This window comes from Eleutherodactylus coqui, chromosome 7, assembly GCF_035609145.1.
Source record: "Eleutherodactylus coqui strain aEleCoq1 chromosome 7, aEleCoq1.hap1, whole genome shotgun sequence".
In the NCBI taxonomy this organism is placed as follows: Eukaryota; Metazoa; Chordata; class Amphibia; order Anura; family Eleutherodactylidae; genus Eleutherodactylus; species Eleutherodactylus coqui.
In genome coordinates, this window is record NC_089843.1 from 159,216,191 (window position 1) to 159,238,670 (window position 22,480).

Consider the following 22,480-nt stretch of genomic DNA (forward strand, 5'->3'; position numbering starts at 1 on the left):
TCAAAGTAAAGTAAAAAAAAAAAATCAATAAAGTTTTTTTAATTGTAGAAAAAAAAAAGTTCTAAAAGTTTAAATCACCCCCCTTTTGCCATATCTATTATTAAAAAATCTAAATTATAAAATAAAAATGTGTTTGGTATCGCCGCGTTTATAAAAGTCCGCTCTATCAAAGTAGCACATTATTTTTCCCGCACGGTGAACATTGCCTGAAAAAAAAAATAAAGAACACCAGAAATGCACTTTTTTAGTTACCCTGTGTCCCAGAAAAAACGCATTAAAAAGCGATCAAAAAGTTGTATGTATTCCAAATTGATACTATCGGAAACTACAAGACATCCTGCAAAAAATGAGCCCTTGCACAACTACGTCCACGGAAAAATAAAAAAATTATTGCGCGCAAAAAATGACGGCACAAAATAATTGAAAAAAATTAAATGTCTTTGAAAAAAAAAAAAAAAGAGTAGTATAGTAAGAAAAAACCTATACAAGTTTGGTATCGTAGTAATCATACCAGCCCATAGAATAAAGTTATCATGTCGCTTTTGTTGCCATTTGTGCGCCGTAGAAACAAGACACACTAAAAAATGGCGAAATGTCGTTTTTTTTTTCATTTTACTCCACTAAGAATTTTCTTTTAAGTTTTTCAGTACATTATATAGTACTTTAAATAGCACTATTGAAAAATACAACTTTTCCTGCAAAAAACAAGCCCTCATACAGCGACATCGATGGATACGATTTTTTTGAAGGGGGGAGGAAAAAATGAAAATGGAAAAAGAAAAAGGGGCCACGTCATTAAGGGGTTAAAGTATTGTTCCCATAGTTGCATTTGAATAGATTTGCTTTGAGAAGCAAGGTGAAAAAAATGGTCATAAAAGATGGAAATGCCCTTGCAAAGAAAAAATAAATAAAAGCGGACTTGGGGGGAAGTAGGCTTATGAACATCTAAGGATCGGAGAGCACGTTGCAATCTTAGAAAGACAAAAAAACATACTACTAGGTATTTGAAATGACTTACAAATAGAGATGAGCGAGCGTACTCGGAAAAGCACTACTCACTCGAGTAATGTGCTTTATCCGAGTATCGCTGTGCTCGGGTCTGAAGATTCAGGTGTCGTTGCGGCTGACAGGTGAGTCGCAGCGGGGAGCAGGGGAGAGCGGGCGGGAGAGAGGGAGAGAAAGATCTTACCCCCGTTCCTCCCCGCTCTCCCCTGCAGCTCCCCGCTCCGTGCCGGCACCCGAATCTTCAGACCCGAGCACAGCGATACTCGGATAAAGCCAATTACTCGAGCGAGTAGTGCTTTTCCGAGTACGCTCGCTCATCTCTACTTACAAAGTGTAGGAAAAACTAATCTAGAATTATTTTCATATAAATCGCCAATTTTCCTTATGCACAGAAATTTCCAAGCTCCAAATTCAATGTTTGTGGTGATGATGGATAAAAAATGTAAAGGAAGTACCAAGATCGTAAAAGAGATAAGGATAAGGAAACATAATGCTGCTAGACATGGGCCGAGATTAGCAAACTCGGTAAGGAGTGAGACAATAGAGGGGGAGATTTAACCTTTAAAATCAGAGGGGCTCGTAATACAGTGGACTCAATCTATACCCAACTTTTATTCAAAGAATAAGATGTCCACCAATGTTTGATTTGGTCCAAAATTGCTGCATGAAAATAATGTTTATGTTGTAGCAGTGCTAGGATCGCTGCCAGGTTGACGGAGTCCGGTGCAGGTTTTAGACATGGTTCTGCACCTTCTAGCTTAGTAGGTGTGATGCAATGTGCTCACATCTGTGGATGATTAGCTGGATATTTAGCTGGGATGGATAGGAAGCTACGGTGCTGTAAATTGTCATTTGCTCACTGTCTGAGTTGGCAGTTAGTAGCTCCGGTGGTCAGCGTGGTGTCCATGGTTCCTTACTTCGGACAGCCAAGTAGGGTTACTTAGGTCCCAGGAACAAGTGCAGGCCCGCATCTATCGACGCGATCAGTCTGACGTCTCAGGTAGGTCCCACTCCCTCATTCGTTACAAGTTTAGGGAAAGACTTCCCATTTATTATTTGTCGGTTTATGTTGGCCACCGCATTGGGAGCAATTATTGTGCACGTCTGCAATTGCTGGTCCAGCATGTCCTATGCAGATGTAACAGTTTAATCTCAGGGGTTTTCATACCACCTATTCCATAGGGCTTAGCTAAAGTGGAAAATGTAGTTCTAGCATTAGTGCCACCCCAAATGACATTGTTAAGACTAGTCTGTACTGTAATGAAGAAGGTGTTTGTGATAAATATCGCTACAGTTCTAAAAATGTAGAAAATGTGACAAAACCATCATTTTAACTGCTGCTTTTCTTTCCAGGAAATAAAGGGTTTACAGAAGTTTTTTAAGAGTGTTGAAATGTAGCTAAGCATGCGCAAATAGTTTTTGGTGACTATATAGGAGCTAGGGCTTGTTAAATGACTGCCTACATAACGTATGGAAAGGTGATTTCATACGTATAGGAAGGAATATGTTGCCTAGTTTTATCATCAATCCCAACACCCAGCAATTGAGATTTTGTATTGTTTATCCTATAATATGAAATTTGTCCTGAATCACATGGGGATTGAACCTGCAACCTTCAGGTAATTTCTGCTGCCCTAACACTCTGTGCCACACGAGGTTTACCAGGCAAGAGGAGATAGGGTCCATTAAAGCGAAGAGGACACAGGCGTAACTATAGAGGATGCAGGGGATGCGGTTGCACCCGGGCCCAGGAGCCTTAGGGGGCCCATAAGGCCTCTCTTCTCCATATAGGGAGCCCAGTACTATGAATAAAGCATTATAGTTGGGGCCCTGTTATAGGTTTTGCATTGGGGCCCAGGAGCTTCAAGCTATGCCTCTGGAAGAAGACATTATCTGCATATAGTCCTATTTTGTGTTTATGGTGTCCTAATTGAATTCCTTTGATATTATTTGTTCTAATCTGTTCAGCCAAAGGTTCTATAAGAAGAGCAAACATAAGGGGCAAAAGAGGGCAGCCCTGTAATACCCTTAGAAATTGTAAATAAAGAGGAAGCTCAATCAGATAAAAAAATAGGTTCAGATGGTGCCGAATATTACAACAAGATCATAGATTTAATAGGACCGGAGAAACCAAATTTCCCATAGGCATGTCTGGATAGGCAATTATTCCTGGCAGCCATGGGGCCTTCAGAAGGCTCCAGGCTACCATAGTTAACTGAATGGCACCTTGCGATCTCATTGCGGGGGGGCCTGTTTGTGACTCACAAATATCAACTGTGGAATTTAAATGCCATTGTCAGAATTGACACAGGCATTTAAAGGGTTGAAAAGCTGCAATGAGCATGAATGCATGGGCTGTCAAAGATGGCTGATACCCACTGTGTATGAAGCAGGATCATACGCAACTGTATGCCCTGGGGCATGAAGGGGTTAATGAGATTGTGATATTCTTTATATCAACACCCTCGCCCACACTATCATCTTAGCACAAACCACAGCATACTTTTATACAGTATTCATAACAAATTTAGCATTATATCTTCTTTTCGGAAAATAAAACTATTTTGTTTGTGATGACATCATAATGAAGTTATTATTAGAAAGCTGGTACTTTGTGTAATATTTTGTCACTTCATTTGCCAATAAAGCCAATGTGTCCTAATTAGGAAATTCTTCGTTTGTTTGTCTTAAAGAAAAAAACATCAGAATGAGACAGAAGAAGCTTTCTGCTTCAGTTATTTTTTCTCTTTTTGTACATTTTGTCTAAAGTTATTTTTTTTATATGCAGCCATCAAATGATCTCCATGGGTTACACCATTGTAATATTCATTGCTTATCAGTCATGAATGGAACATTCCTCTGAACATCATCGTTTGTATTAGTCCCGAGTTACAGCCTGTATAGTGAAGAAAACATACAGAGGTGATCTTCCTTAAAGAGGTTTTGTCATAAAAAAAATTCTATACTCACTAGAGATGAGCGAGCGTACTCGGAAAAGCACTACTCGCTCGAGTAATTTGCTTTATCCGAGTATCGCTGTGCTCGTCCCTGAAGATTCGGGGTGCCGCTGCGGCTGACAGGTGAGTCGCAGCGGGGAGCAGGGGAGAGCGGGCGGGAGAGAGGGAGAGAAAGATCTCCCCTCCGTTCCTCCCCGCTCTCCCCTGCAGCTCCCCGCTCCGTGCCGGCACCCGAATCTTCAGGGACGAGCACATCAATACTCGGATAAAGCAAATTACTCGAGCGAGTAGTGCTTTTCCGAGTACGCTCTCTCATCTCTAATACTCACCTATTCCTCCCCAGGCAAACTCCTTAAGACATCTTCTCGCTGATCTTGTCCAGTTCCCCATGTCAGCTAACTGCAAGCCAGCCGGCTTGTTATGCAGCCTGCATTCCTTGCATTCTTCTTCCTGCAGATCAGTGAAGGTTACGTTGCTGTGACATAGCATTCACTGGCTAGGAAGGAATGCTGATTTATTGCAGAGACAGCGGGCACTTTTCCTGCTGGATTTCGAACTGTGACGTAATGTACATTGCTGGGCAGGAAGAAGACTGCCTGTGAATGTATGTTTCATCACAGGAAGCAGAAGAATTAACCAGCTGGAGGTGATGCGACCCAGGGGGACTACAGAAAACAGGAGAAGATTAGCAAGCAGAAGATGATGTAAGTAGACTGATGGGAGAGTAATAGGTAAGTATAGAAGGTATTATTGTATCTTGACACCACTGGTGGTGGGTGTAGCTCAGTGTTAGGGAGCTTGAAAGCAATGTCACACCCCCAGTGTCTGATTGGCTCACTCCTCCGCTGCTGTGTGTTCTGCTGGCCTTCAGAGAATGTTCCCCGGCGGCTACGGTGAGTAAGGGCAGCTCCTGCTCTTTTCCTCTCCCCTCGGCTCCTGCTGTCTTCCCTCAGCTCCTGCTGTTTCCTCTTATGGCCCCGGCACTGCTGCTGTCTCCCCTCGGCTCCTGGTGACTCCCATTACGGTGTCGCCCCCGGCGATGTAAAATCGGCAGCAGCTCTATGCCCTCGGCTCCGGCTGTCACCCACGGCACACTGTAATGGGCAGCAGCTCTCTCCCCTTGGCTCCTGCAGTCTCCCCTTAGGTAAGGAGGTGGCAAACTCCTGGCTGGCGAGCCTGTGCTCTGTCCCTTGCAGTGTAGCTGTGATGGGTGCCTGCCAGCCGGCGGATGATTGCTCCGTCCTGGCCAGGGCCTGTGTGGTGTGTCCCAGGCAGAGGCAGCTACCTGCTCCTTCCAGCCTGCTGCCACTCTGGTCATTCATGGCCGCTCCCCCCAGCTGACAGGTTGTGGCAATCTGCCGCAGACGCTCCTACTGCCGCAGTCCTCAGTATGCCGCTTCGTGGAGGAAACATGCCCCCATCCAATTCAAAGCTGGGGTCATTAAAATTTTTTGACAGTGCTTGTATTATGTCACCACCCCTAACTTCCGGTGGCGACATAATACAATAATACCAGCATAGAATTTATTTTTAATGACATAACCCCTTTAAGTTTCTCCTTGGCTGGATATGTTCAGATATGTGTGTCAAGAGATAACCAGCTTTTAAAAACAGCAATATTTTCCCCATACTCTGTCACAAGATGCCTATTTTATATGTATTGCGGCCATCCAGTGATTGTGTTGTGAATAGCAGAATTTAAGGGTTTTGTTAACATGTTGTGATGTTATATTGAACTGGTTTATGTTAACTAAATTGCTGTTAACTAAATTAGAGGTGAGATCATTGTGGACATATCTATATAGGGGGGATTTTATTTATGTAATCATCATGTACTTCTATTCTGGCATAAAAAGCCACCTATTTTTGTGCAAGACATATTTACGCCTAAATTTGTGACTTTTTGCCCTTTGTTCACCATTCTCAACCCTTTTCCTGTTAGTCAGTGGGGCTTGGTGAAAGGGTTGGGACACTCAAAGCTGGCATAAATTATAGATTATAGCTCAAATTTACTGTTTTGTCTGCTACTGGCCGGTGTAAGTTTGACTTTCTGGCACTTGGCACAGCCAGAAATGCATCAGGTTTATTAAGAGGCATGCACCTCGTAATAAATTTGGCGAATTCAATCTAGCACACTTTGAATTAAGATGATTGTATAAAACACCGGCCTAATTCTCCCTTGCTATTAAAACAGTGAAGCTAATGAAAGTTATTACAAAGTTACTCAACTTTTTTAGTGTATTTTAACAGTGAGCTTTGCTTTTAAAGTGCTGGTATAAATGTACTCCATACTATAGTTCAGCTTTTAGGTTGTGGAAAAGGTGTGTGGTCTTGACGAGAGGTGAATGGTACTTGTGTTATATCTACCGCCATGTAAGAGCCTTATTTAGTTTAGATTATAAACTTCACAGATCTGCCAAGCTTTTTTATTTTATGACCTTTTTGACCTTGCATGCATTATGAAACCCATCCTGACTCAGGGAAATGCCCTTTTATGGCCACACAGGCCTGTGACTGTCACTTTTCTAGTCTACCACCTCACAAAATATATTTGACATCCTCTTTATTGTTTTTATATCAGTACCTTTTCAGTTCATGTATTCAGCTTAGATAGTCTCTTTAAAGTGGTTGTCATGGCAATTCTAATGCAAACACGAGCAGAGAAGTAGCATCAAGTGAATAAAGTGACATTTCTATGTAAGTTTACTACATTGCTGTAGATGCCCCGCCAATAAAGGTTGTATCCCTGTTTCTCGGAAAGCTAAAAGAAAACTTCATTTAAACGCAACAACAGATGTCTGAAAACTAATAATGAATATACCATGAATAGGAATGATTAGTATCACGGTGCACAGAACTCTGGGAAAAATGAATCTATTTGTCATAACATATGGAAGATGGGTTTACTGTACTATCATAATCTCAAGAGATAGTGGTGTGATTGGAAACCAAACAATTGTCATATAAACAATCTGTAACTACAGTACCATGTGTACAACATGATCATTCTTTTCCATTTCTTTTGTTTCACCACTCGGATTCCTGCCGATCAGCTGATTCCCAGGGCTGCTGTCACTGCCATCAGCCCAGGAAGCACAAAATGCTGACCATAGCACAGTGCACTGGTTGGTATTGCAGATACAGCTTCTATTGAATTCAATGGGAGCTGAACTGCAGTACCAACCCAGGCCACTGCTCTATGGTCTGTGCATTTTGCTTCCTGTGATGACTGCAGTGACAGCAGCCCAAGGAAATCAGAGCAGCAGGTCCCCGATGATCATCTATTGATGACCTGTGGGTTATCAATAGAAGAAGTTCCAGAATGCCCCTTTAAAGGAGGTTTTGCACCAATAAAAATCATATAGCAACTATAGTTACCATGTGCAAGATGTTTAATGGCAAATGACATGCAAAGGGCAGCATAGGGAGGTCAAGAAAGAGTTTTAACTGTACATGCGTGACTAGCTAAATCAAACATTGCTGGTGGACGTTACCAACAGCAATGGATCTTACAAAAAAAACTGGGGCATGGGGTACAAAGTAATAAAATAACTGGGACATTTTCAGTAAATCATTTAAAGTAACCATCCGGTCCTAGACAAACAAAGATGGCCACACTGCTCCTCCATTACTGTGCATCAGTAGTCTAAGACACTACATGCTTCTCTGATTGGCCAGTGCTGCTCACATGGGTAGTACTGGCTAATCAAAGCAGTGGGTAGTGTCTTAGACTAATGATGTACTACCAATGCATAGTGTGCATCAGGTAGTCAGAGAAGTGGTGCGGCCATTTTTGTTTGTCCAGGATCGGAGGGTCACTTTTGGCAGTCCAATTCATCCCAAAAGATGTGGTTAATGTGAGAAAAGAAATAAAACCCCCCTTATACACAAACATATAACATGTTCAGAGGCCTAACTTGAAGCTACTGGGCCCCAATGCAAAATCTGTAACAGGGCCCCCATATATAATGCTTTATTCATAGTACTGGGGTCCCTATATGGAGGTTAGAGGCCTTATGGGCCCCCGAGGGCTCCTGGGCCCGGGTGCAACCGCATCCCCTGCATCCTCTATAGTTAAGCCAGTGAACATGTTTATGCTGAGTTAAAGTACCACAATTGTAAAAACAAATTTAGTAAAAATAGCATGCGTGAATGTACAGTAAGCACATACTGGAAACATCCAATGTAAGTTTTCAGAGTTTAGTAATTGAACTATATTTGTAATATGCACCAATCAAAAAATGTTCATTGTTTTGGTTCATTTGACGGAATCTGGCAAGATTTATGTTCCAGATTTATCGTATTAATTTAATTTGTTTAAAATAGCTATATACAGAAATTGTATATTTCAACACACATCAGCACATTATTGGGTTCCAAATTCCCCACCTGTTGCTGTTGACTCTGATTTCTGCAGTGTTTATCAGATGTCATAAATCTGTCCATACCATCAAAATTTCTCATAATGCAGAAACGTTATTATCTCTGAACATCATCTACCATAAAATAAGGCTATTAGTTAGTAAGTACTGCTTGGACTAGTTCTTGATTTACTGGGATTGTTATGTAGCTACATGTTTATAAATCAATTTCCTATACAGTAATACTCTGACCTAAACCTGGCAGATATTACATAAACTTTGGTCTCTTCTAATGGGAGATTCATTGTGTCTCTAGTTTTCCAAACTGGCCAGGAAAGTTTTCTTCAACAAACAGATGTTTTATGGTTTAATTTAGAATACAGCATGCTTACAAGTTCCAAATTTATACTCTTGGTGAATTAAATACAGGATAATCTAGTGATTCTTTCCAGGGAAATGTACAGCTTAGTCCTTCTTGAAATATATAATGTCAATATGGATTACAGCATTAGCATTGACGTGTAAATAAAAAAGATTGAGCTATTTTCTATTCAGTCTACAAACTTTGGCTGTCAACAAAAAACTGACTCCATGGAGCCTTTCAAAAGGATTACTTTCTAACGTATATATATATATATATATATATATATTCAAAAATATCTATCTATCTATCTCTCATATCTATCTATCTCATATCTATCTATCTCATATCTATCTATCTATCTTATATCTATCTATCTCATATCTATCTATCTCATATCTATCTATCTCATATCTATCTATCCTCTTCTAAATGTTTATGGCATACCAGTATATGAAAAACATAAAGTTAATTGAGAATATCAGATATAAAAATATAGACAACTGAACACACTGAAACATGCAGGGACAGATCAAATATATGCAGAGGCGTAACGTAAAGCTTCTAGACCCCAATGCAAAACCTGTATCAGGGCCCCCAACGTAATGCTTTATTCATAGTACTTAGTTCCCTATATGGAGAAGGGAGGCCCCTTAAGGCTCCTGGGCCCGGTTTCAATTGCATCCTCTGCATCCCCTATAGTTACACCTCTGAATATATGAATAGTCCAAAATGGTACAACACAGAACCAGTATAGAGTATATTATTATAAAGTGCAAAGGTGCCACAAATTACTGAACAACTAGTCCGTATCAACCATAACATCACCCATTGTAATTGCAAGATGAATATACATCAAGTAACTTTACACTAAACAGTGATAAGCAAAAATTGCATGAAAGTTCAAATTTGTGACTAAAATGTGTACTCAAATAAAGAGAAATTGTAACCTGCAAAAACGAAGATATGAGGAATTCATACATACTAAACATGTCTATGTTCTCATAAGCAGAGGTGTAACTTGAAGCTCCTGGGCCAAAATGTAAAACCTGTAACAGGGCCACCAACTATAATGCTTTGTTCATAGTACTGGGCTCCCTATATGGAGAAGAGAGGCCTTATGGGCCCCCTAAGGCTCCTGGGCCCGGGTTCAACCACATTGCCTGCATTCCTTATAGTTACACCAGTACTCATAAGTGTGTAATAAGGGTTTTATGGACAAATCTTATTGATAACCAATCCTAAGGATGTCATCAATGGTTGGTGTGAACAGTGTCTTGTTGCGTGTCTGTCTGTAGGTGTGGCAGACATTTGGTGTGAGCAGTGACTTGTTTAGTGTCTGTTTACAGGTATTCAGGTATTACATGTGAACAATGTCTTGGTCTGTGAATGTTTGTAGGTGTGCGGACACCTGGGTATTTTTTTTCCCCCGTTTTCTCATGTTAGTGTTAGTTTGCATATTCTGTTTTGGTATGCATGGTGTCCATTCATGTAAGCCTAGTCCCATTTAGGTTGCGTTTATGTAGGTCGTTGTTCCCATGGCCTGCATGAATGAAACAATTACCCTGTAAACCCCTAAATCTAATGTAATGTGTTACTAAGGCTGCTTTCAGACTGGTGTGAAATGGTTGCAATTTCTGCTCCCGTATTATGGACACAACATTCAAATCTTCTATGCAAAGATGAATAATAAACAAGTATTTTATGATTTGTCATTTGGTGGGTGGGCAGTGAGTGGGAATGAACATTTGTTTAATTATCGCCCAATCCAAAAGGCCCTTAACAGAATAGTGCAAAGATAGCCCTGCCTAATCATTGGGGCATACCTAATACACTATGTTATGTGTAGTGCAGGGCACGAGATTCATAGAATGTCGAAGGAGAACTTCCAAGTCATGCACCTCCATAACCAGCCCTGCATTAGAAGTAACACAACTGACATGCTTTACTTGAAAAGAATACTAAACATATAAAATTCAAAATATATCCCATTTCTTTCTTATTCTTGTACTTTCATTTGATCCTATCCTGTCTTGTATTTCAATTGCAAGAAATAGTAAGGCATTTGGAATTACCTGGATTTTTGCACTGATTACTAGTAAAATTTGGTCCAGTTGAGATCTAGTTAAAATTATATACAAACACAATCTAACCAAACTAATGGCACACAAATAGCGAAAAAAAGACATGAACTTTACAACTATTTGTGTGTTATTAATTAGATTGTATTTGTTGATACTGTAATTCTGACTTGGGTAACAATTAGACCACATTTTATTAGTGATCAGTGAAGAAACTCAGGTCATTCCAAAGGATTCATTTACTTTTTCTTGCAAAAACCGAGAAATATACAGCATGTCAATAATTTAAAATGTCCTTGTTGCAAACTTTGCAAGTACGTGTTTTATTTTTCCTGTGTAATCTAGAAAATTTAAACTGCAACAAAATGTGATTGTTCCCAGCAAGAGAAGCCAAGTAATCTTGTAGATATGATACCTTTTAATGGCTAACAGAAAGACATGATGTTATAGCGAGCTTTCAAACCTACTCAGGGTTCTTCCTCAGGGCTTAGTCACACGGGTGCATCGGCGCCCGTGTTACTGCAGGGAGAGGACAGCCACACTTCAGGACGGACGTCTCTCTGCAGCGCTGGGAGAAAGAACATGTGACCGGCTTCATTGCCGGTCATGTGTTCTTCCTTCAGCGCTGCGGGAAGTCGTCCGTCTTAAAGTACGGCCGTCTTCTTCCTGCAGTAAGGGTTCAGTCACATGGGCGAGTCGGCACCCGTGTGACTAAGCCCTCAGGCAGTAAAAGGTATCATATCTACAAGATTACTTGGTTTCTCTTGCTGATAACAATCACATTTTGTTCTACTGGCTAACACACTACCAAATGTTTGTCTTTTTAACTGCGACAAAGACTCAGAGTATCATATTTTACTGACATAAAACAACAGATGTCAAAATATTTTCAAAAAATAAATACAGAGATTCAAAGACACGGTCAATACTGAACATACATAGTACACAACAAAAAATATAGAGCTAAAGAAGAAGGAAAGCTGGCTAGGGCAATACTAATACCGATATCAATAAACATATTTGTACAGAACCAACCCTGATGCAATTATGATAAATGAGGCCCACAAAAAAAAGAAAAGGATACATTTGCATTTCATGTATTGTTTAAAGGGACACAGTCATCACCTTTGAGTCCCATTACCTAGGTTATTGTTACGTTCGTATGGATATGTGAGCAGCAGGCCCACACAAACGTTACCAGAGATAGGGTCCAACACCAAATGGAACGTTGCCAGGAATAGGGACTGCCAACAGGGTTCCAACACTCACCTTCACCTTGCATACCAGCACACATAACAGATGGAATTGCTGTAATAAATACGTAGGATTAGTTTGTGAATTGGCCAAGTCACTTAAGCTGCGAGCCCAGCGGTCGAGGGTCCTCATGGCTCGTGGTCCCTACAATAGCAAGACCACTGACAAACTACAGGGAGAATTGCAGGACCCTACCTAAAAAGCAAGGTGATCGCCTTGATAACAGCGGCCCCATGCTGGAAACCCCAGTTCTGACTATCCCTGAAGGGTTGATACACGGAACCAGAACAGACAGGCACACAGAACACAAATAACACTCTAACACACTGGGGTTAACATGCAAGACAGAACAACCACATACAACAGGACAGTTCACTCTCATGTCTAGCCACCAGCACAGATATACAGAACATGACGCTGTTCACACCATGTACACAGAACAGGACTGTCCACACCTAATGTCTGGCCACCTGCACAAACACTGGACAAGCCACAGTTCAAACATATAATACAAATACAGGCATGCAAGACCAACAAACCCTAGAGTGAAAGGATAACAGACACCAAACACACAGCTAGCTGCACAGACAAGGAAATCAGACACCAAACACACAGCAAGCTGCAAAGGAAACATGACTGCTCACTAGGGAAACCAAACCATAGAGGGAAGGGATATTAGTTTCCTCTTGCATAGGACAGATATTTAACTGCAAAACAGACTGAAAGTGATTGGCTAGCAGGAGAACACCACACCCAGGCAGCCAAAATCCCTCACCTGAGAAGGTGTGCTCCTGGAACCCTGTAGAACAACTGATCCTAGCAGCACAACCTGACAGTTATGGGGCCCAAAGATGAGGAATGGTGAGTCTGGGAGGATACTTTCCCACTCGCTGGCTGCCCTATTCTAGCACTGTGTCCCCACAAAGTTCATGCTCAGCAGCAGCTTGACTTTTTCTATCTGCGCACCTCCCATAGAGATGAATTGGAGATGTGCTCGCAAAAAGAGTCAAGCTTCTGCCACATGCAAACTTTGCGGAGACTCAGCCCTTAAACAGGACCCCAGAGTGTATGAAAGATGCCTCCCTGGATTCCCTGTTCCCTCAACTTTAAGCCCCATAACTTAGTTTATGGGGCTCAAAAATGATGACCGTGTCCCTTTATTAATTTGTAATACTTTGCTGTTTCAGTACAATTTTGACATTGCAGCAGCTTGCAGTCAGCCAGAATTTTAACAATTAACTCAATTTCACCCTGTGTGTGGGAGACAGGGGATTAAAAGCACTGTTAGCACACAAAAAAATGAACTCCAACCATTATAAACACATATTTCGAAATCGGAATTTTGAAACTAAAGACAAAAAATGTCCAAAGATGTAGGCACAGATAAAACATAGCAGACGGAAATGATGCATCTAATTAAGAAAAACAAAGATAATAAATTAAAACATTTCCATTCCAGTTTTCAAGTCCTGCTATCTCTGGTGGCGGTTTGGATGCCAAAATCTAAACAAGCGAGAAATTTCGAAAACAAATATAAAATTTACAAAAACCAAAATGTTGGAACACACTAAATACCTCCATGAAAAACATTAATAAATAATAGACAACAAGCTAATTAAAACCAAGTGTCTAATAATCTGCTTGTTCTGAACCCCGCTAGATATGATTTGGCCAGTTAACATCTGTAATTCTTGTCCATGAACATATAACTCACATTGTGCTGTAACCTGATGTATAACTAAAACATGCCAGAGGGAAACAAACCAGGGTACCGCCACTAGATTAATGTAATGTCATAGCTGATGAGCTCTGTAAACTATTTATTGTACTCTTTGCTACCTATATTGTACAGTACTGAATGTGACTTAGCATGGTCAGATCTTTGTGCTAATGTAAATAGTTTACACTTTAGCGCTGTTAGTTTAGGGTCTTTATAGACAGTGGCTATAAGGGTTCAAAATTCTTAAAGGAACCTTAAGTGAACTTTGTCTGTGGGTACCCACTACATGTATTTTCCTTCTTTGCTACAAGACAAATTACTGTAAAGCCAAGATTTCCAACTCTTTAGAGTTCGACAAATCTTGGATGGAGAAGGTTCAACGAATGCACATGCTCTTACAAGCGTGGTGGTTTTATAAATGAATGTGCCTGAATCAATCTGAATCAAGTTAAGATGCCACTACAACTTCCACCATCATCTTGTCTGCTTCTTGATTTTGTAGTGGGACATCATTGGGTGGACTAACTAGGATGTCTGCAATGCTGTTCGAAAAACAACCTGTATAATTAACAGTGATAGCAATAGGGTTATCTTAAGGTGGCAGACCAACTAATAACAGGGAGTAACACTCTGGCAGATCTACATTCTATCGGTGCTCTTTGCCATCTCCACTTATGGAAGTAGCAGTGGGCTGCAATTTCACTTTTTTCTCAAACAGCAAAAAAAAAAATAGAGAGTCCATAGACAATGCTAAGCTCTTTTAACCCAATAAGGACCAAGCGCTATAAATTTGTCCTGAGCTTTAATTCTGTCTGATAGCAAAAGTAGGGCATGGATTAAAGCTTGTGTTCCTGAAATGTAGTAGGAGCAGATTAGGTCCTCAGATGTTTGTCACAGCCAAGGACTTAGAGGAAAAGGCAGAAGTGGTTTTTAACTGCTTCTGCCTTCCCTCTTGCAGGCTACATAGCGCTCAATGAGAGCAATGTAGTGAAGGAAGAAAGTGGAAGTATTACTTTATTGCTATTCAGCCCGGTGATCATGTGACCATCTGATGCCTGCTACCATGGAAGAGCTGCAGGGTCCTAGCAGACTAAGATCAGCTCTGTTAGTGACTATTGTCACTACAGGGGGCTATTTTCCCCTGTACCTGGGGGCCCTATGGATGCCCCAGCTACAGTGGAAAAGTGGGAACTAAAAAATAAAGACGAGGTCAGCGACTTCCCCAGAGGTCTTGTATGACGTCATGGGGAACATAGATGCTAAAAAACCTAGTTGCAAAAGTAATTAAAGAAAAATTACAGAATCAAATATATATAAATGAAAATAACCCACTGCCGACACCAACCAAAACCGTAGCGGTATGCGCCCTGTAATTCGAGACTATACAAATTATATATCAAAATGTCTGAAACAAAACGAGGAACCCATTCCCAAACTTTATTTTAGAGTAAATATACGCATCTTAAAAATAAACCACTATAAATTAAAAAACAGTCTTTTTTTTTGCTTTTTGTCCCTAACAAATTGAAAGAAAAGTGAGTGAAAAAAGGTATTAAAAATTGTCCTATATGTCAGGGAAAAAAAACAGCAAAAAATAATTTTGGTAGCTGAAGTAAAAAAAATAGGCCAGTAAAAACAATCACATGTGTAAAATCCCTAAAAAGTGTCTGGTCCTCTAGGACCAAAACACCCCAGTCCTTAAAGGGGTTGTCTCACGGCAAGCATCAAAATTTTACCTTACCCCATTCCCCCTCTTACCCCCCTGGCATAAAATAGCAAATTAAAGCGGTTTTTAAACCGCTTGCTACTTACCGATCCGATGAAATAAGGACTTTAAAAAATCTTCTCCCTAAGATGGCCGCCGGTCCTTTCCCAGGGATGCACTGCGGTTTTCTCCCATGGTGCACCGCGGGTCTTCTCCCATGGTGCACCATGGGCTCTGTGTGTTCCATTGCCGATTCCAGCCTCCTGATTGGCTGGAATCGGCACACGTGACGGACGGAGCTACGATGACGACGCGGTGACCAGCTCTCCGGCACGAGCGGCCCCATTCACCAGCCAGAAGCACGGACAGCGCAAGCGCGTCTAAAAACGCCAGAAGACATTAGAATTAGACGGATCCATGGCGACGGGCACGCCAGCAACGGAGTAGGTAAGCGAATAACTTCTGTATGGCTCATATTTAATGCACGATGTACATTACAAAGTGCATTAATATGGCCATACAGAAGTGTATACCCCCACTTGCTTTCGCGAGACAACCCCTTTAAGGGGTTAAAAGCCCACACTGTCTCCTTGGTAGTCACATTCAGTATGGCCTGTCTTGCTGTAATTTCTATTGATACCTATCGGAGGTCTACAGAAAATCTTATAGTCTTGACTGCCTAGTTTACTACAGATGTGTCGACCTTTACCTTTCTGTGAATCTCGTGAAGAATCCATATTTCTCAGGATATAAATTCTCTATATTTTCACGCGGACAGTTGTAGAATAAATACTAGCTGACAGGGTAAGGCAGAGCATTATTTATTTCTCAGAGCTGGTCATCTTACGCCACCTGAAATATTCCAAGCGGAGTTAAGGAAGACCACATCTGTACATGATTAAGAACAAATTGATAAAGATCTTTCACAAACAACGGTGCCCTGTTGATTCATGAACTCCTGCTTGACTGCAGACCTTGGTCAGGAGATGCGGGCTTCATCATTTTTAATCATTGTGCATGCAAAAGATGAAATTTTACAATTAGACTAGTTAAAAAAGTCATGGCATGCTCTATATGGCAGCAGAAGGGGTGCCTCCGGGCATGGCATGCTCCATATGGCAGCACAAGGGGTGCCTCCGGGCATGGCATGCTCCATATGGCAGCACAATGGGTGCCTCCGGTTGAGTAAGATGTATCTGTAGGGACTCCATGTGCAAATACACAGGGTCTTTGCACCCCTCTTTATCATGCGCTTGAGCCCTTTGAGACACAAGAGAAGGCTTGAGGTTTTATCTAGTAAAGCACACTTGACATGTTCTTTCCTAATCAAGTCCAGATGTGAGTCCGGGTAGCTAAAAAGAGGCCTGGAGCCAATTAGCATTTTCCCTTGGCTCCAAAACACACATCAGCACATGTGCAAGGCTGATAGAAGAACAATGGAGTGTGTCACGTTTGAGGGTTCAGCCATCCTGACCATAAGCGCACTATTGGCCTTCTTCATTAATGTAATGATGTGTAAAAACAATGCTTCTAATGCGGTCCATAAGTGTTGAGGTAATGTTAGATTATGTCAGGATGAATGGTGAGTTATAGGATAGAAGAAGAGTTAAACACATCATCGGTGTGGACACCAAGCCAAGACTTACACATGCAGTGTTATTAAACAGAAATACCTCTTACTTACAAACACCTTTATTTGTATCATTAGTAGAGATGAGCGAGCATACTCGTCCGAGCTTGATACTCATTCGAGTATTAGGGTGTTCGAGATGCTCGTTACTCGTAACGAGTACCACGCGGTGTTCGGGTTACTTTCATTTTCTTCCCTGAGAAATTTGTGCGCTTTTCTGGCCAATAGAAAGACAGGGAAGGCATTACAACTTCCCCCTGCAACGTTCAAGCCCTATACCACCCCCCTGCAGTGAGTGGCTGGCGAGATTAGGTGTCACCCGAGTATTAAAATCTGCCCCTCCCGCGGCTCGCCACAGATGCATTCTGACATTAGTTCAGGGAAAGTGGTATCGTGTTGGAGCTGCTATAGGGAGAGTGTTAGGAGTATTTTAGGTTTCAAGAACCCCAACGGTCCTTCTTCAGGCCATAAATCTTCTCTATATGCGCTCAATGGGGCCGGCGGCAGCAGCGCTGACCCCATTGAGAACATATAGAAGACAAATCATTCTTCTCTGCCACAGCTGTAACAGCTGTGGCAGAGAAGAACGATGTTTGCCCATTGAATTCAATGGAGCCAGCAATACAGCAGGTTCCACTGAAAGCAATGGGCTGCCGGCGAGCGCGGGGATGAATTGTCGGGAAGGGGTTAAATATATAAGCCCTTCCCTGCAATTTATCCAGAAATGTGTTACAATAAAAATATATACCGCCGTATAAGGCGACGGGGCGTATAAGACGACCCCCCAACTGTCACCTTATACGCCGGCAATACAGTGGAGAAAAGAATAAAAATCATTACTTACTTCTTCTGCTCCACTGTATTGCCGGCGTATAAGGTGACAGTTGGGGGGTCGTCTTATACGCCGGTATATATTTTTATTGTAACACATTTCTGGATGAATTGCAGGGAAGGGGTTATATATTTAACCCCTTCCCGACAATTCATCCCCGCGCACGCCGGGAGCCCATTGCTTTCAGTGGAACCTGCTGTATTGCTGGCTCCATTGAATTCAATGGGCAAACATCGTTCTTCTCTGCCACAGCTGTTACAGCTATGGCAGAGGAGAACGATCTTTACGCTGACAGTGCGGGGGGGGGGGGGGGGCACTCTTGCCGCTATTGTGGCTTAATAGTGGGACCTGGGAACTTGAGATGCAGCCCAACATGTAGCCCCTCGCCTGCCCTATCCGTTGCTGTGTCGTTCCCATCACTTTCTTGAATTGCCCAGATTTTCACAAACGAAAACCTTAGCGAGCATCGGCGATATACAAAAATGTTCGGGTCGCCCATTGACTTCAATGGGGTTCGTTACTCGAAAGGAACCCTTGAGCATTGCGAAAATTTCGTCCTGAGTAACGAGCACCCGAGCATTTTGGTGCTCGCTCATCTCTAATCATTAGGAATATATCAAGTTTGTATTTGTAGCAGCAACTTTAAAGTAAAATGCAACACACATATTACAGGGGCTGCCAGTGGTAGATTATAACAGGGATGTTTTGGTCAACCTCCCCGGTTTTGAGGCTCTGGAGGGGCCCACGGCCATCCAACCTGCCCTTATTAATATTCCGCTACATTGGCACCCGAGCAAGCCGCACCATCCATACCACGTGTTGCAGTGCAGGGAAGGCAGCCTGAAACTCAGACTGATATCGTTCTTGTAGAATTGCATTGTTCCCTATGAGTGCATTGTAATTTGCTAGAAAATCGCATTGCTGAACATGCTATTTTCACACACATGAAAAAGGCATGTGAAAATCACAAGTATTCTCAAGAGGGAAAATTTTAATCATACTTGTATGTACATTTTTTCACCCATTGTAAACCATTGGTGAGACTTTCGCAAGAAAATAGAACATGCTGTAACGTGATTACGCTTTGAATGGAGCGCTATCACATGTTCTCTTGATCATACATGCTCTGCTTACTGTACTTTTTTGCACTGCTGGACCCGTTCACATCGCGTCATTTTTAAATCAACTGAGCAGCTTAATTAGTCTTCGGTGTTATCAATTAACACTGCAAAATCGTGCAGTTATGTGCATGATTTTGTGCGAACAGGATGCGCATTTGCTCACCCCTATAGACTCCTATGGTGCCTTGGGTGGTCAAATGTGCCAAAATAGAGCATGTCGTGTATTTTCCCCCCAACTGAACTGCATGCGCAAAAATGCTGCATGTGAGGAAACGGATTCTATTGTCAAAATCGCCCGTGTGAAGGAGCCCATAGAAAAAAGTCTCACATGTAAATAGACCCATTAAAAACCATGGGGTCTATTCCAGTTCACGTTCTATGCAACTCACAATGCGAGAAACTTGCTCATGTGCGATTACCTTAATTGCTGTTGGCTGCACTGCTGCTGCAGAGTTGCCCCAGGCCAGCCCCCAGTGATCTATTTCCACCCCAGTTAAGGGCTTCTTCACACGGGCGTATGCGCAACTGCGCTCTCTTCTACTGGCCGTATAACAGGACTAAATCACGCTCATCTGTTTAAGGCTAGTTTCACACAAGCGATCGTGTCTTTGTTCCTGTGATTTTTAAGCGTCAGCAATGCTGTTTCTCGCAAAAACATTGCTGCTTTTTGCAATTTTGCTGCGATGTTAAAAACCCATCACACGAAAATCGCAAGTTCATGCGATTTTGATGCAGATCCACAGCAGATTACATTCCATGAATTGAAAGGGCTAAGGCCGCTCTCACACAGCTCATGTTTTACTGCAATTAATTGCAGTACTATGCCTTGATTTTAATGGGGTCCCGCAGACAAGCGCTCGAATGGGGAGATTTAACGCCATGATTATCGGGCGCTGTCTGCTCTATTTTCATACATTGTAGCGCTTGTTAACGCACCGATGACAATGATGGGGTGCCTTAAAAAATGCTGTGAAACACTGTAGCATGCGTTCGAAAATGCAGCATGAAACGGCGGTAAATGCCGCTGTTTCTGTTGTGGCGTTTTGTGAATGCATGAGTGAGAGCAGCCTTAGGCCTCGTGCAGATGAGCGTAGTTTACACACTGCTACAGCAGCGTGTAAAGCATGCTGATGACATGCAGGAATTCTGCGGTGAACGAGCTGCTCTGTGCTTTGCGGATTAGCCCGTTCACATGTCCGTGCTGCAAGCAGAGTGCTGCCGCAGCTCGCGTAGGTGCCTGTGGTCAGCACCATGGACAGCGCCGCAGCACAGAGATTCTGCACTGGTAAAAAAGCTCAGTGTGAGCGCTCCCATAGCAACCTATTGGTTGCTATAAAAGGGTGGTTTACACGTCTGTATATTTTTTTCCACTCCAGAAGATCTGATCAATTGTGAATGCACCTACGGCTTCATGCAGACGTATTTGCACGTGCTAAATTTGCGCGCACAATACGCAGAGAACAGAACCCATTGATTTCATTGAGTTTGTTCACATGTCTGTATTTTGTGTGTGCATTTTGGTTGCGCATGCTCTATTTTTTTTTGCATATTTGTGCACCAAAAATCCCCATAGAAGTCAATGGGGGTTGCACAAATGCGTGCGCAATACGCGAGGAGATGTGTGAAACACTGTGTAATCCCGCTAGAAAAAGAAGACATCTGGAAAAATTAGCCATTTCATTCGGTGCGTACGCTAGCCTGAATCCAGCCCAACAGGATAAAAGAATGCAAAAATTATAATTTCCTTTTAAATTTCAGAAAATAGTCTCCCGGTAATAGTGGTGGGGGGCGCACTGTGTGTCTGTGTGGGGCCACTTAAGCCGCCACTGCAGGTTGTCCACTTTAGGCCTGCAGACAAGTGTGATGCAATCATGCTGGTGAGAGCCCTGAATGGAGCCCGATCACGTCTTCTCACGAGCTACTGGGCCCGTCCACATAGGACAACACCAGCACGGGTTTTGAACAGGCTCAGCAGCCTAATTAAACCTTTAAAAAAAAGACTTTTGGCAGGTTCACGCGCAGATATGCTCTGTAAGGGGCAAGCATGTTTGCGCATGCACCTGTCTGAAGAAGCCCTGAGGCATCGTGTGAAGCGCAGTACCTACTACAGGGGAAATGCATTATTACATGTGCCCATTAAAAGGAATGTCTGTCCATGCAATATGTAAATGGACCTGGTCCCCCAGAGTGACATACGGAAAGGGGTTTGCCAATGTGAAAAAAACCTTTAAAAATGTTATGAAAGAGTTTTAAGGCTTATTCAAACGAGCCCATGCGCAAAAACGCTCACTGCAGCGCATGAGCAAGGTTGGATGAGGTATCTTTGCACGCATGTCTGCGCATATTGCTGTACTTTCTGCAGACGCAGGGCCAGTTCACACGGCACGTGACAAACCCTTTCTGTGGATTAAGAGGCTAATTAGCCTAATGGGGTCCAGATGTGTTTTTTCCCCACGTTTTGCGCAGTGTTTCACACTTCCCCTTGTGTATTTGCACACCTCCCATAGACTTCAATAGCGCCTTTGCTGCGCAAAATGCAGGAAAATTGAGTAGGTTCCACTCTTCGTGAGAACAAAGCCATTGAAATATGACTTCACCTCGTTGCTCCGCAAACACAATCATCTCTTTAAGCTCTTAGGCCGGCTTCACATGAGTGTATGCGTATTTGTGCGCACATGAGCACTGCATATTTGCAGAACGGAGGTTGCTTTTTTTGCACGCGCTTCAGCGTATTTTACAGTACTTTTTGCATGTGCAAGTCCTGCGCAATTGCACGTGCAGAAAAATAACTGATGCTCTCAGGCATTGAAATGGCTAATTAGTCTGAGCTTTTGTCTGCAAAATTACGCATTGTTTCGCGCCGGTACTAGCATATTGCACGCGCATTTGTACATCCCAATTAACTTCTTTGGTGTAAATGTGCAAGAAAATAGAGCGTGCTTTATTTTCTTCTTTGTGTGAATGAAATGCGCAGGAAAAATACAGATTTGTAACCAAATCTATTGAAATCAATGGGTTCTATTCACTGCATATCGAGCATGAAAATACATCCCTGTGAAGCTGGACTATTAGACGGTAATGGATGGACAATATAAGCTAAATATATGGTAGCTACTTTGGCCTCCCTCTCTCAAAATTGTTATTACGGATCCGTATTATCTTATTTCTTTGCGCTTTATTTATTTAAAAAAGTGCACGTCTTCCCATCTCTATAATAATGGAGGATACCGAGTACTTGTAGGTGCAACAAAGTGAAATAATTATTCTTGCGTTAAGGCCAAAGCACAGATATCATTTTTAGATATTACCTATTCCTATGACCACAGAGATCCGCCCTTGGCGCTCAACAAACAGATGCAGATCATTTGTTTAACAGCTTATGAAACCATAGGTGACGTCCTTCCTTTAAAGGCTAATTGCTTCCACCGGAGCATTAAGATTGGTTTATTCTGC

The 22,480-nt window shown here is 42.1% G+C and overlaps 1 protein-coding gene across 1 annotated transcript in view; it reads left to right on the forward strand.

Annotated features, from left to right (window-relative positions):
* Positions 1-22,480, forward strand: part of SYNPO2 (synaptopodin 2) — a 211,252-nt gene that overhangs the window by 57,762 nt on the left and 131,010 nt on the right. The gene's annotated exons all lie outside the window — the stretch shown is intronic.